General features: G+C 33.1%; 1 long non-coding RNA gene across 1 annotated transcript; it reads left to right on the top strand.

The window, feature by feature from the left end:
- The first annotated feature begins 785 nt into the window (after positions 1-785).
- On the top strand, positions 786-6,124 carry LOC126706929 (uncharacterized). Its single transcript, XR_007648764.1, has 4 exons — positions 786-1,438; positions 2,943-3,027; positions 5,542-5,752; positions 5,841-6,124. It is a non-coding gene; the product is annotated as an uncharacterized LOC126706929 (long non-coding RNA).
- Positions 6,125-11,422: the final 5,298 nt, after the last annotated feature.

The raw sequence follows: 11,422 nt of genomic DNA, 5'->3' as shown, positions 1-11,422 counted from the left end.
CTCTTTGGAGTAAAGTTTCAAAAATGTGTGAGAGAATCATATGGTTTTATCGAACTCATTGATATTCTTCTACCAAATTAGTTGGATGAACTGGAGTTTCATGGATCTGTAGCAACAATAGGTTAATTTGCCATCAACATAATTAAGTGGTACATTGTGGCACCTGAGTGATAGGAAATTAAGATTAGGAAGTTTCTTGTGGATTAGTATTACCCACTAAACTCTCGCTCTAACGTGGTTGTGCCAATTTTAGAGGTACATTAGTTTGCATTAGAAATCTATCCTCAGTGATAAAATATATCTGGCAACCACACCGTATACAAGTCCTAAGTTTATAGAAGTCTACCCTTAGTGATAAAATAATCAGATTGTATCTTAGGTGACGAGGTTGTTTGCAAATCAACAGACATTTAAAAAAGATTTTAAAAAATCCAGTAAATAAAATTGGAACACAAGATACAGGGAACCTAAACTAAAAATAATTAGAAGTTATTTTCAAGAATTCGTGGTCTTAAACATTTTGTTAAAAAGATGAGGAAAGTGATAGAGGTTTTATTTAAGGGAGAAAATTGACTGAAGTAAGGAAATGTTAAAAAGATGAGGGTAGAAACGTTTGATGAATTGCAGGAGAAGAAAAAAAAAAGATTACAGTGAAAGGACATATATATATATATAAAACCGAAGCTTTTGAAGCTTCCACAATTTTCCACGTCAGCACATCATTAAAAAAAAAAAAAAAAAACAATTACCAAATAATAAAACAAAAAAAAAATCAAAAATTACACGAATAGCTTTCCCGATACTGGACCTTCACACACGAATAGCTTTCCCTTTCACCTGACCGGACCTGGCTTCTCCGATCCTCTGCCCCTCCACACATGAATAGCTTTCCCTTTCACCTGACCGGACCTGGCTTCTCCGATCACGAATACCTTTCCCTTTCACCTGACCGGACCTGGCTTCTCCGATTCTCTGCCCCTCCACACACGAATAGCTTTCCCTTTCACCATACCGGACCCTGGCTTCTCCGATTCTCTGCCCCTCCACACACGAATAGCTTTCCCTTTCACCTGACCGGACCTGGGTTCTCTGATTCTCTGCCCCTCCACACACGAATAGCTTTCCCTTTCACCATACCGGACCCTGGCTTCTCCGATTCTCTGCCATTTCTTTTCCACGGCAAGACCCACGGCAAGACCTAACGATCCTTTCACGATACCGGACATGCCTTCTCCGATTATCTGTCATTTTTTTTCCACGGCAAGACCCACCGATCCGACCCAACAGACCGATCCTCTACCTCTCCCTTTCCACGGCAACACCCAACAGCCCGATACCGATCCGACCCAACAGACCCAAATCCAATTCGCTCAATTTCCACTCTTCCCCAGCCCATCGCTCAATGCAACCGACCCAGCCCGTCGAGACCGGCCCAAAGGTATTGTCTTATAAACCTATAATATATATTTTTTTTTTCTGAATCCGAATTCTATATAGATTAGGACTCTATAACTCTATATATATAAAACTTTCACGATGCTTTTTTTTTTCACGGCTATTCAATTTGTAGGTATGTTTTATATTTTTTTTTCACGGCTATTCAATTTGTGTGGAAACTGAGCTAATTATAGAATTGTAGTTTTTGTGCACACACTTAGATAATCAATTTAACTTTTTTTTGATTTTTAGTTATATGTTTTTGTGTTAATAATCCTTATTTTTAGTGATTGAATTGTTTTTCTGTGGAAACTGAGCCACGGGACTGAACCTAATGGAAATTTGTAAAGGTTTTTAGTGCTTAGGGTGACAGGTTAGAAACACATTGATTTGTGTAGGCAAATTGTAGTCTTTGAAATTGTTCAATTTGATTTTTCTGAAGATTTTTAGTTATATGTTTTTGATGAGTATGAGTTCAATGTTGTTACTGCTATTTGGTTGCTTAGAAATTGGTGAAAATACAGATGGGAATCAGTTCAAATATATATTTTTTTTTTTGGGGTTTATGGACTTTTTGGGATGTTCAGCTGTTTTTCTAATGTGGGTGTGGTTTGTCTCTGATGGGTATGAGTTCAATGCTGTTTATGCTGTTTGGTTGCTTAGAAATTGTTGGGAAAAAAAGATGGGCATAAGTTCAGTTTTTAATTTTTATGTGTTCATGGACTTTTTGGGATGTTCAGTTGTTTTTCTGATGTGGGTGTGGTTTGTCTCTGATGGGTATGAGTTCAATGTTGTTATTGTTTGGTTGCCGAGAAATTGGTTGGAAACAATATGGGCATAAGTTCAATTTTTGTTTTTTAATGTGTTTATGGACTTTTGGGATGTTCAGTTGTTCCTTTAGAATCATTAAGAATATTTTGGTAATTAATTCAGTTTGAATCTGGGAGAGTTCATACTTGCGCACATAATAAAGACGAAAAGGTTTAGAACTTTCTTATACATGATCTTTCATTTAAGGTTAAAAAGAAAAATTAACTAGGATGTTTTTTATGTTGTTAGGCATAAAGGAACTTAGGCATATTATAGCTTTCTCATAAGAGTTAGTAATATCAGTTGAGTTTTAAGGTTCTGTTGGCCTTTATAAGTTCTTCCAGAGATGGTGGGTTCTTATATTATTTTTATTGTTTTTAATATATATATTGGGATCTGAAAATAGAAAAATAGAATGTAGTTGAAAAAAAATAAATTTTTTCAGGTCAGGGTGTTCCCATCAGATTGTTGGAACCAGCACCGGTATTTTTATTTTTAATTTTTTCCAGATTTGGGGATGCAATGTTACTTTTTATTGAGTTTTTTGTTGTTGTATAGGTATAGATTTGATTTTGGCTTTCATTCGTTTTTGTTTCGGGTTTTTGAGTTCTCCATGAAATTTTCATTGGGATCAAATAAGTATAGAATTGAATATTATGCTGATATTTCTTTTTTCTTTTTCAATCTTATTTTAGGTTTTTTTATCAGAACCACATGCACACAGAGATATAGTTTGGAAGGCACAAAGAGAGAGGCCGCATACCCATTACCCCATAATCGGTAAAGTTATTGCTTTTTTATTTATTTATTTTTTTTTTGATTGAATATGATTTAGGTTTTAATTTCTTGGTTGGATTGATTTAGATTTGGCTGTTCTGCCATGTAGGAAAAAAACACCCTTAAAAAACAAACATGCATAAAAAACAAACTTGAAACGCCACACTCAAAGAAAATCGATGCATCTATTCGGACCCAAAGAAAAACGATGTATCTGTTGTTATTTCTGTGATGTATGTCCATGGGCTGTATTTCTGCTGCTACATATTTTGTTTTCTGCAGAACAAGTTCAGGATTTTCTGCATAATCTGTGCTTACAGGCGGGTTGAGTGTAATATCTGTTGCTATTTCTGTGATGTATGTCCATGGGCTGTATTTTTGCTGCTGCATTTTCTGCTTTCTGCAGAACAAGTTCAGGATCTTTTGCATAATCTGTGCTTACAGTGGGGCTGAGTGTAATATCTGTTGTTGTTTCTTTGATGTATGTCCATAGGCTGTATTTCTGTTGCTGCATATTTTGTTTTCTACAGAACAGGTTCAGGATTTTCTGCATAATCTGTGCTTACAGAGGGGTAATTGTAATATCTGTTACTGTTTCTGTTCCTGTATTGTATGTCCATGGGCTGTATTGATTTTGTTGCATTTTTTTTTTCTGCAGAACAGGTCTTTGTTCCCTTGTATTTATGCTTACAGGGTTGTTATGTGTTTGTACATGTATTTCCCTTTTATCAAATATTTACTTTAAAGCATGTGTATCCAATTACAAAAATGATATGGGTATTTTTTGTTCCTTGATTTTGAGCTCCACTAGGCTTTTATTTTATTTTATTTTTATGAGTGCCTCTTCTTGCATGTATGGCAGTAGGAAATGATTTTGTAATGAGTCTCCCATCATTTGTCCTGTAGATCATACAAACATGTATATTCATGTCCCCATGTTAATTCTCTAAAATCATATTTTAGAAGTGATACAAATTCTATTTTCATGTTTTTTAAAAAGGTCATAATTGGATATATTTGTAATTAAAAGAATAAAGTAAACATACTGTAATGATGCAGCAAGTGAATTTCACTGATTAGAGACATAGGGAGAAGAGTGATATTCAAAAATATTGCAAAAATCATTCTCAACTTACATCCTTATTGGTATAGTTTTTTACTTAACTCTATAGCCCTGCCTCTAAAAGGCTTCAATTCTTCCTACTAAAATTGATTTATTTTTTTTAAAAAAAACTATTAATATACATCACAATATCAAACTCTGTTGCTGCATATTTCTAAGTTCAATTTCTAAGTTAAATTTCTAACTATTAATATACATCACAATACCAATTTCTAAGTTCAATTTTTGTTTTTTAATGTGTTTATGGACTTTTGGGATGTTCAGTTGTTTTTCTAATGTGGGTGTACTTCGTCTCTGATAAGTATAAGTTCAATGTTGTTTCTACTGTTTGGTTGCTGAGAAATTGGTGGGAAAACAAAAGATGATGATGTGTTGGGTATTGGGTTCTGAGAAAAAATTTGGAAAATTAAACTAATTTAAATTCCCAAGTCTTCAACTTTATGTGTGAGACGGCTGAGTTCAATTCAAAATATATCTAGCACAAATGTTTCATTGTTTAGCTCAGCTTAACGGTTTAAGTTTCAATTTTTCATTTTTTAGTTCCAAGTATTCAGCTTTATGTGACTTTGGAGTTGAGAAAACTGAATTTTATTCAAATTTTATCTAATACAATTGTTTGGCTCGGTTCAAGTGATTAAGTTTCAATTTTTATATAAAATATGGGCATAAGTTCAATTTTTGTTTTTTAATGTGTTTATGGACTTTTGGGATGTTCAGTTGTTTTTCTAATGTGGGTGTACTTCGTCTTTGATAAGTATAAGTTCAATGTTGTTTCTACTGTTTGGTTGCTGAGAAATTGGTGGGAAAACAAAAGATGATGATGTGTTGGGTATTGGGTTCTGAGAAAAAATTTGGAAAATTAAACTAATTTAAATTCCCAAGTCTTCAACTTTATGTGTGAGACAGCTGAGTTCAATTCAAAATATATCTAGCACAAATGTTTCATTGTTTATCTCAGCTTAACGGTTTAAGTTTCAATTTTTCAATTTTTAGTTCCAAGTATTCAGCTTTATGTGACTTTGGAGTTGAGAAAACTGAATTTTATTCAAATTTTATCTAATACAATTGTTTGGCTTGGTTCAAGTGATTAAGTTTCAATTTTTATATTTTTTTGGTAGATAAAAACGTTTTACAGATGAAAAATTATTGTCTTTTTTTTAATTTTGATTCTTTTCTTCAAGTTTCCCAACATCCATATAGAGTGTTATGTCTTTTGTGGTTTCTGATTTCTGAGAAATTCAATTCAACATAGCCATATTTTTGTGCTTTATTACTTTTGAATGGTGGAGCATATATTGTCTAGCTTCAATGGATTCAAATTTCAAACCTTCTCTTTTCCAAGCTTTCTTGGCAACTAATAAATAGAGCACTAAATATTTACTACTTTATTTCAGTGTACAACTTGAAAAGTGTTACTTTTGTTAGGAGCCCGATGAAGTCATCCTTCCTGTGCAAATAGAAAATCTTAAAGGAAAACAATTTGTTTTCCAAATACAACTAAATAACTATAATCTCAACTATGGATGGGAATTCTTCACTATCAAGAAACTTTTTTACTCTTTTGAAGAAACTGACAAAGCAATTCAGCTTGATAAAATGACAGAAGTAAGTATTATTTAATTTAGCAAAATTACAAATATGATATTTAAGATGTATATGTTGTAATACATTCCTCAACCTGTTCTATTGCTAGGTTTACATCAGTGATACTTCAAATGAAGAAGATGGTGATTGTACAACATTTCAAAAACTTGATGTTCAAACCAAGGTGCAGCTCACACCAACATCTGTACTCAAGGAAAACAAAAGGGCATATTCAGGGACTACTACAAAGCAACAAAGGAAGAAGATACAAAAAACACTTTAAAGTTGTCTTTCTATCTCTAAGATTTTCTATGCACAATTTGGTTTTAATGAATTTGTGATTTTGATACTAAAGACATATTGGAAAGGAAATTTTGTTGCTTTTATGCACAATTTGGTTTTAAATTGAAACATAGAGGAATTAAACTCATATTTAGTTATTTGAGAATTTCTTTTACCATAACGTTAACTGTCTGTCTATATACATTTCATTTATAAATATTGTAGTATTCTCTTTACATTTAAAAAACTCATGAGACTTAATTTGAATTGTAACTTGTCATGTTTAAATAATTTATTTTCAATTTTAAGTGATTAATATTTGCATTGGTATGTTATTTAGATTCAATAATTGTGTCTTTAAAATCAAGAGGAATTCAAAAACAATATCTAAACTTCAACGTTTTTTAAATATAATGAATGCATTCAATATTTAGTGGAAGATATCAAATAAATGAAATTGAAAATTAAGAATGTGCTACCAGAGAATCAATGCTAAATTCCAAAACCTAATGTCACATCATTTGGAAAAAATTCGTAGCTTTCCCGTGCATCGCACGGGTTAGCGACTAGTAAAGACTAAAGAGAGAGGAAAAAAAAAACACAATTAGCAATTAATAAGGAAAGAGATAATGAGGATGCTATTAATTTGGTAAGTATTTAATGACATAATGATAAATAATAGTGTTTTTTTTTTAACCTTTTAATCTTTTAGAAATCTACGGCTTAAAAAATGTGTAACTCTTATGGAGTTACACCAGGTGTATATATATATATATATATATATATAATACAAACCTGAAATACCTAATTTCTAACCCTTACCTGAACCCTTGGCAGTCTCTTTTCTCACATAGAAAATTGTTTCAATGGAGAAAGGATTTGTTTCTATAATGTTAACGCCACCAAGCCTGTCTTATGAATTTCAAATTTGTTTCTATGGAGAAAGGTTGGAAGACAAGTTTGTACACTGCTATCTCATTAAAGTCCCAAAGCTTGAAGCATGTCCTCCTTCTTCGTATTTTTCAGTTTGTACAAGATGGGAAAAGGAAAAGGAAAAGGAAAAGGAAAAGCAAGAGTCCAACCCAAAGAAGCTATTTCCATTATTGGAAGCTACTAAATTTTCTTACTTCAAATCCTTCGCAGTGGTAGGCACTCATCTCTATTCTATAGGCGGCCCAATCACAGTATGTCACAACTGAACTTACTCAGGCCTTAAGGAGGTCTTTCAGCCAATGACATCCTTTTGCAAAAACACCACCGGGACTAGGGATGTTTGGATCCTAGACCTCACCCGTACTTGGGATTATTGGAAGGCTGGTCCTCATATGAAATTCCATCATTGGAATCCTCACACACTGGTCGCAGATGGCAAGCTATATGTGTTAGGTGGTTTGGATGGTTTCAAACCAAAAGGCGACGTGGGCTGGATGGAGGTTTTTGACACCGATTTAGGTAAGTGGACAAGCCTACCCAATCCTTCATCTCAAATTAATTCAGATCATATGAAATCTGCTCCTGCCACAAAAGAAATTATTGTCTCCAAACCATCGACTTCTACATCAATATACATTGGTGATGTATCACAGGACTCCGGGGATGATGATGGTTATGAATCACCAAGCCTTGGGGATGATGAACCGAATTTGGAGCATTGGGATGAATTTGAAGATGATGATTTCTTTACTTACAATATCAATGACAGGTCTTGGAATGACCTTAAATATTTTGTGCTGAATGTTAATCCAAATGTGGGAAGAATAGCAGTGACTAGTGGTGAAGGTCATTATTGGTGTTACTTCGTAGATGACAATCAATATAAATGCCTTTTACATGCCTACCTTTTAGAAAAGAATATGTGGTTCAAACATATTGGAGCATTTTAATATTAATTAATTCAAATGAATAAATATTACAATATAAATGTAAAGATGTCGAAATGAATATGGAAGATGTGGAGTTAGTGGAAATGTTTAATCCCACATTGAAAAGGAGAGAGACTATTTTGTTCTTTTTAATTGTGGTGATTAATGGGCTAATATAAATTGAATCAGATATTGGGCTAGATACGTGCGCAATGGGGAGGTGAAGGGTGGAGGTATCTAGGATGTTCTCTTGGCAAGGAAATGTGTTCTTTCTAGTGGAGGAATTTTGTCTTCTCTTGCAGTCTTCTGTGCCTCATCCTGCTTCTCACTATATTTATTTTGTCATCCTCGAGATTTCTCCAAAGGACAACAGGCTAAGCATCTCCATTCTATCCATTCAAAAATACTCTCTCGTTGAAGACATTGACTTTTTGTATTGTGCTGAAATCCAGAATAAAGAATCAAAGGAAACGGTGAAGGCAAAGGAAAGAGAGAAAGACGATATTGTTTTATCTAAAAAAAGAAAAGCAAAAATTAGGTCTCTAGTTGGGATGGAAGGTCTCTAGTTGCTATTGGCTCCCCATAAATGAGGTCTTAATGAGGTCTCTGAAAGGGGTGTCAAATGGGTGGGTTTGGGTGGGTTTGGGGTGGGCATAATTGGGTTAGATATATAAAACTCATTCACCCATTAAAACCCATTTAACTAATTGCTTCTAACTCAAACTCAACCCAACCCAATTATAATGGGTAAACCCCAACCCACCCAATTACCCAATTATCAAAATTACCAAAATGCCCATAAACACAGTAACAGCTCAGCGACAGGAAAATAGAGGAATAAGATAAGAAACTATGTGGTCCACCATTTGGTTGTTGAGAAAATTTAGAAAAATAAGGAAATGAATTTTGAAAATTGGATTCCAATTATTTAAGAACCGAAAACCAACACACACACACAAAAAAAAAAAAGCCAAATGAAGCAACTTCGACTCAATCGAACCAAATATAGCCAAGTGGCTCTATTACATACACCAAATTCAAAAAAAGAAGACAATGAAGAATAAAAACTATCAATTCCTCAACTTTCTCAAGAACCAAACGGATTTGGATCTGAAAAAAGAAATCAAGATAGAGATGAATTGAAACAGGACAAAACATCGTGTCTATCACTGATCTGTCTGCCATTGCATTGAAACAGGACAGAGATAGAGATTAATTGAAATAAGGAAGAAATTAAGAAATTGAGAGAGAGGGGAGACCTTCAGGTTGAACTGATTGGTGTTGGGAAGGTGGGTACGCTTGATGATGATGTGAGCAATGAATTCTTTGATAGTATTTTCAGAGAGTGCTTGATGTGGGTATGGGTTTACAAAGGAGTTTTAGATTTTAGCTTTAGGTTGAAGATAAAAAGATGTATCGAGATATTCTTAGACACTTACTCTGTTTTGCTGGGAATTTTTCTAGATTTTTAGAGAGAGTATTTGAGTGTTGTTGTTTGGTTGCCAAGAAAGCGAGAGAAAAGGAAGTGACAAAAATTTTCTTTGTGGTTTCCCAGAAAAGGCAAGAAAGGACAAGAAAATGAATGGATTTTAAATTGAGAAATTACATTTTTCTTTATGGGAAGGATTGGGTTGAATTTAGGTATATTGTTTTTGGGTTAAATGGGCTTCAATGGGTTTTTAATTAAAACTCAATAATCACTGGGTTTAATTGGGTTGATATCCATTTAACCCAATTAATAATTGGGTAAATTTGAGTTCAATTAGAATGGGTGGGTTTGGATGGACAAATGAGTTTGAGTTTACTTTGCCACCCCTAGGTCTCTCCAGTCTCCATAAATTCATATTTCCCAAATCGTTGGAGTAATACCACTTAGTTGAATTCCTTGTGAGGGACATGTGTCAGTTTTTTTTTTTTTTTTTTTTTTTTTTTTGAGAAACACATGTGTAAGTTGTTTGCTCTCCATTTTTCCATTTCATCCTAGTAATGTTCAAGTACTAACACACATGCTAGCTATTTAAGGTCTCTGATTCTGTCAAACTTTTTAGTATCTCCAAATTCTTATTTGGGCAGGAGTTGTATTTGTGGCATGGAGGTCATTCCTTTAACACTGTAGAGGTGGTCATGCATTTCTTAAGACTTTATGAATAGCATTTTACATCTTTTTCCATGGTTTCTAAAGTGATTTGATTGAAGGTTTTGCCCTTTTTTCTCTCTTGCATACTAAACTTGGTCTTCCTTCCATCCGACTCATTCGAAGACCTATTATGCATATCATGTTGGCAAAAAACCTTATTCTACAGCATATTGGAAGGTGTTTTTATATGCACAAAAGATTCAGATTCATATTTTAATGCTTTGGAATGGTGGAAGGCTAACAACCTGAAATGCCATATTCTCTCAAAGATAGGATCTGACGTACTATTCATCCCTATTATCACATTAGCTTCAAAAGTTGCATTCTCTACGCAAGTTAGAGTAATTGACTTTTATCGTCATTCTTTATCAGCAAAAATTATATTAGTTTCACTCTGTGGAGTTTAGGCATTATTACAAAATTAAGAAGCTAGCAATCTAGAATAAGTGATCATCACATTTATTGGTTCTCTCCTAACAATTAACTTTGTTGGTTTGAAACTTGTCAATTGGTTCATTAGATACCATTATATCATCTTTCAATGTTGTTGTTGTTGTTGTTTTTTTTTTTTTTTTTTTTTTAAGAATGTTGTTTTGAACTTTGTAAGTATTTTAGAATATAAATATTTTTAGTTTCTGAGAAATATCTAAATAAAAAAGTTTAATAAATAAAACTTACACATAACAAAATAGGAAGAAAAGTCTTTGAGCAGGGTAGTAATTATAACAATAATAGAATATTCGTACCAATAACTGTGTTAGTCTTCTGGAATCTCGTACGGTCGTACCAAAGGGTTGTGGTGGGTCTTTTTTTTTTTTTTTTTTGCTGAATGGGTTGTGGGGGCCTTAGGTTCAAGACAGGGGATGGGGTGTATATATAAACCAAGCTAAAAAAGAAGTATTTATAATTAAATGTTACTTTTTATTTCTTATGAAAATAAAATTATAAATTACCTCCCAAGGGAAAAAAATCAAATATGAAACCGCTATCCATCTCTATTTATCATATTAATTCTTACACTTTAAAAGAGAAGAGAAAATTATGTAGTTTATATCAAGTTTTTGTTTTTGTCCCAAAAAAAAAAAAAAAAGTTTTTGTTTTTGGTAACATTGATGGCCATTTAGCTGCTACAAATTTACAACTCACAAATACACCCAAATATTTGGTTGTTATTATACAATATAACTTACTCAAAATTCATTAAATTTTTAATTAATATGCCTTAAAATAGTTGGACACCATCAACAACTCTCCTTCTTAGTCTTGCTTAAAAATTTAAAACATAATTAAAAATTAACAAGAAAAATAATAACATCAACCTACCCTACATCTGTTGGCTCCAGTTAACCTACTTAGTAAAGTTTATAATAAAAAACAATCATTATATAAGGAATGTCATATATTGAAGCT

This window comes from Quercus robur, chromosome 11, assembly GCF_932294415.1.
Source record: "Quercus robur chromosome 11, dhQueRobu3.1, whole genome shotgun sequence".
NCBI classification, from domain to species: domain Eukaryota; kingdom Viridiplantae; phylum Streptophyta; class Magnoliopsida; order Fagales; family Fagaceae; genus Quercus; species Quercus robur.
The sequence above is the reverse complement of the archived record's forward strand: the minus strand, read 5'-3'. Positions and strand labels throughout refer to the sequence as shown.